At 39.2% G+C, this 4,856-nt stretch overlaps 1 protein-coding gene across 1 annotated transcript in view; it reads right to left on the bottom strand.

Annotated features, from left to right (window-relative positions):
- Positions 1–4,839, bottom strand: part of LMNTD1 (lamin tail domain containing 1) — a 99,493-nt gene extending 94,654 nt beyond the window's left edge. Inside the window, exon 1 of the mRNA XM_015568674.1 lies at positions 4,760–4,839. The gene's annotated coding sequence lies outside the window, so the exon portion shown is untranslated. The remainder of the gene's footprint in view (positions 1–4,759) is intronic.
- Positions 4,840–4,856: the final 17 nt, after the last annotated feature.

Here is a 4,856-nt window from a genome sequence, read left to right as displayed (position 1 = left end):
GAGTCAACATTTCTTTAAGTTGTAAAAATGCTGGAAAGTTTGAATGTCAAAGAAAAATATAGGCAAGAACAGCATCAAAGGCACACACATATATATGTATGTATATATATATATATTCTTACAACAAAATAAGTTGGAGAAAAGAAAATGTTATTTAAAAAATCATAAGGTAGAAAAATACATTTGCAATATTTATTGAAAAACAATCCACATATAAGTGGACCCGTGCAGTTCAAACCCATGTTGTTCAAGGGTCAACTGTACACTCCTCACAAAATTGAGTGGGTGGAAGACTACTGTGACTTCAAAGTTGGAGTCTCTGTATTTTGATTCCCAGAACCTCCAAGCCCTAGGAAGCTGAATGAGCAGTCACTACACCTGGCAATTGGTAGACCCCCTTGCCTCTTTCCTTGTCTTTCCCTGGCTGGTTCTGATGGTCTTCCCACCGATATGTTTAGTCTTGCCCTTCTCAGACAAGAATACAAGAAGCTTTTATAGAGCCTGGGGCCTTTGATCTCTTTGCAATCAGGAAAACTCTAATATTAAATGTCCTGGAGCGAGTTCATTTGCTTGTTTTAAACTAGTAAACACCTGGCTACTTGCCCTACATCAGGGTGTAATGTCTCATGTGCTGGGTTTACACATTGCCTCCTAGTCTTTTGTGATATCTACATGGGCCTCCTGTACTTGTCTTGCCTTTGAGAGCTGTCAACCTCCTTTGCTTTTGCTGGTTCTACTACCTGAGAACTGAAGTTTTGCCATGAATTCCAATTCAGGGCACATATCCCTGATGCTCTTACACAGGCCAACTGGATGCAGGTGGTCAATATCTCTGAACCTGCATTGTGGACTTCTGTGGCTGACCGTTTGGTGGAGGCTACTACAGCCCTGAAACTTGGGGCTTTCTGCCTCTCGGGGGTATCTATTCTTTCAGCCCTGAAATTAGTACAGGCCTCCTTGGGCCAGGCTTACATGACTAAGAGGGCCAATATCAGATTAATTACACTGCCCTCTGCTCTGACTTGCTAAGAATCAATATTTGGTGTGTCCCTGATAGATCTCAAACTATACTATTAACATCTAATACACAAGAACTCTCTTGAAGTGAATGAACTTTTAAAATGTGTTCAGATCACAGGGCCATGGTACCTGCGTGTTAGTAACAACCTTTGCAAGTATTCATTTTTGGGGGGGGGGGGGGGGGGAGGGGGGGGAATAGTCTCATAGTCTCACCTCCATAGGAAGAAAAGAGGGATTGGATGTCGGGTGACTAACATCCCAGTTTTTCCAGGACTCTTCTCATTTTAGACTGAAAGTCCTGAAAACTGAGATGATCGGTCACCCCAGAAAAATGAGTCACTCTCTCTTGTTTGTCTTGATCTATAGAACGAGAAAGGACTTGGTTTAACTGCTTATAAAATTATAATCTGATGATTCCCTTTTAAATTACAGCCTCTTTCTGTCCACATAGCACACGATAACTACACAGTACTTCCAGCCAAATGGGATCCTTAGACCTTTCTCCCTTTTAAGGGAACTTTTCCCTTCCCTACATGACTCTCCCTGTTCCTAAGACTGTCATTAATACTGCCTTCTAGATTTCAGCAGATCATCTTGACCCAGACAATAACCCTGGCTCTACTGGGAACTCTTTTATCCAAGTCTAGCAGTTGTCCAAGTTTTCTCATTGCTTTGACTGATGCACTGTATAGTCCAATTTTCTTCATCATACCACCGGTGTTTAAATCAGGAAGGGACTAGAAACTCAAATGCCATGTTAAACCAAATAAACAGGTTGTTGTTGTGTGTGTGCTTTTTTAGGACTTCTTAAAATCTTAATTTGCTAAATATACACTGTCAATCTCCAAAGGGATCAAGTGCATTTACTTTTTCCCAAATGTACTTGATCATGGTTGCCTTTGGAAGAATAACATTATTAATACCTTGTGGAACTCACGTCTGTTTGTATAAAATGTGGGAAGTGCTACTATAAGTGGAAAATCACAGACTTTGGTGCCAGAGAGCTATGAGTTCAAACCTTAGTTGCGATGCTTTTTAGTTGAGTGATTTATTTACCTAACCCATCTGTAAATCTTTTATTTGTTTAAATTTCCATGTTCTTGTTCTTTTAAAGGAAATAGAGGAGGGGGGAGTTACAAGGACAATTTCTGTTTCCTTTTACTTATACCAGGTATTGCCTGTTGGGACTGTTGCAAGGATTTACCAGATCATGTATCAAAGGCACCCGGCAAGAGTAAGGGACTACCTCAGTAGCTCATGGGGTGGATGTAACTTAAATATCTCACTCTAGTGACTATAACTCCATGGGAGATTAATAGAACAAAGCTAAAACTAAGAGCAGAAAGCCAATGTGTGCTATGATTTGACGGGAGAATGTATACATAAAACCATTGATCCCCTTGCCTATCATTTCCGAATTTATTTCCTCGGAGACATTTTTATCATCTCAAATTGTTATTAAATGACCCTTTAGTTGACATTGATTAAATGAGTATGCAAAAGAGTAAGCATGTCAAACATTTTAAATTCTCTGGATGATGAGGTTATTGAGGTTTTTACTTTCTTCTAACTGTTTAAAAAATAAACACATTTTTTTCCAGAATGGAGAGAGAGAGAGAGAGAGAGAGAGAATAGGAAACAAAAATAAATGGGTAGAAAGAGAAGAAAACCAATGCATGCTTTGTTCCCCTACTTGGATATCCACAAGGCATATTAGCATAGTAAAGTCTCTTCTGGGGGATAGGTGGAGGAAAAAAAAGTGATAAAGAGGAGGCCAGAAGCCATTAAAGATACAATTCACACCCTTAACATTCAACAAATAATAAGAGGTGAGAAGGCTAGAGACCCAACTGCTCAATTCCTGAGCCAAATGTTCTATTTTGAAAACAAAACAGAAAAAACTTCCAAGTCCATACTCAGTCTTATTTCACAGACTAGATATGTTTCAGAAAAGCTGAACTTCATGCAGTTTATTAAGTACATTTTCCCACAGACTTTCATTATAGGAGCAGAGATATATTTCCTGGGAGAAGAATTAGGCCAACATATGGTATTACATCATATGTCATAGCAACAAAATAATTTTATCTACTGTGTGATGCTAAGAAGGATATTTCCCATCAAGAGGCTTCAGTTTTCTCCTGAAAACAGGGATAATAACAATAATAATAATAATGGCCATTCCCAGAGTGATTACGAGAATCAAATTAAATAAGTTACGTGAAAAGCCCTACTAGACTGCTACCACCCCAAGGATAGGAAGTGGGTTCATCTTGCTCATCATTATATTTCAAGCATTATCTCAAGTCTGGCATATGGCCGGTACCCAGCATGTCAGTGAATGAGTAAATTAATACTTTCTACTCAAAAACCCTCAGCAAATTCTTGTTTGATTTTTGTTCAATCCTTTATATAGATTAGGAGTGTTTCATAACAGTGTTCTAAGACATCTAGATTTCATTGCATCAACTGTCCACTCCATTTCATGCAAGAAAGAGCACTCAATGTATACATGGTGGTGGTGATGAAGATTTAAGTTTTTTGGTGTTTGTCTGTGTACCATCCCATCGGACATTGGCTTGTACACAGTAGCTCTTAAGCAATATTTGTAAGTGATGATAAATATCAGCTTGGACTACAGGCGTACCTTGGAAATAATTAGATTCAGTTCCAGACCACCACAATACAGTGAATATCTCAATAAAGTTAATCACACAAATGTTTTGGTTTCCTAGCGCATATAAAAGTTATGTTTACACTATACTTACACTATAGTTTATTAAGAGTTCAATAGCATTGTCTTAACTTCCTCCAATAGATGGCTGTTTCATTTACATGGAAAATCTGTTTTTCAGTGTAGCCGCCTTCATTAATCACCTTAGCCAGATAACTTGCTACAGCTTCCACATCAGCAATTGCTGCTTCACCTTGCACTTTTAAGAGCCATATTATAAAGAGGCTTCTTTCCTTAAATCTCATGAGCCCACTTCTGTTAGTTTCAAATTTTTCTTCTGCAGCTTCCTCGCCTCTCTCAGCCTTCATAGAATTGAAGAGAGAGGGGGCTTGTTTAGGAGAATGGTGTGTCTGGTTTAATCTATCCAGACCACTAAAACTTTCTCCATATCAACAATGAAGCTGTTTTGCTTTCTTATTATTCTTGTGTTTACTGGAGTATCACTTTTAATTTCTTTCAAGAACTTTTCCTTTTCACTCACAATTTGGCTAACTGTTGGAAGAAGAGGCCTACCTTTAAGCCTATCCTGGGCTCTCAAAACGCCTTACTCATTGAGCTTAGTCATTTCTAGTTTTTTATTTAAAGTGGAAATGTGTGACTCTGTCTTTCACTTGACATTTAGAGGACGCCGTAGGGTTATTAATTGCCCCAATTTTAATATTGTTGTGTCTCAGGGAATCGGGAGAGCAGAGGGGAGGGAGAGAGATAGAGAGCAGCTGGTGGCAGAGCAGTCAGAACACAAACAACATTTACCAATTAAGTTTGCCTTTGTGTATGGGCATGGCAGTGTGTACTTACTGAGAAAAATAGACTGCTACTCTGCCTGCAAAGAACTCCAGAGCATACTGATCACCTGAAGGTCGGCCTTACCTACAGGTACATCGTGTTTGACACAAAAGGTTTGTTACCTGTTCAAGTGCCTCTTCCAGAAAAGAAATGAAACTCCTGCCGTATGATCTTCCTTAAGAAAAAAAAAAGCCTGTAACTTTCATTACTGACTCTTACCTTTGACGAACTTGGCAAACGTACCCCACCAACAGTTCACGGGAACCAGGAACAGCCCTCAGGACAGTGCAAGTGTTCAGGTAACAGGAGGGGTGTG

This window comes from Myotis davidii, unplaced genomic scaffold (assembly GCF_000327345.1).
Source record: "Myotis davidii unplaced genomic scaffold, ASM32734v1 scaffold385, whole genome shotgun sequence".
In the NCBI taxonomy this organism is placed as follows: domain Eukaryota; kingdom Metazoa; phylum Chordata; class Mammalia; order Chiroptera; family Vespertilionidae; genus Myotis; species Myotis davidii.
The sequence above is the reverse complement of the archived record's forward strand: the minus strand, read 5'-3'. Positions and strand labels throughout refer to the sequence as shown.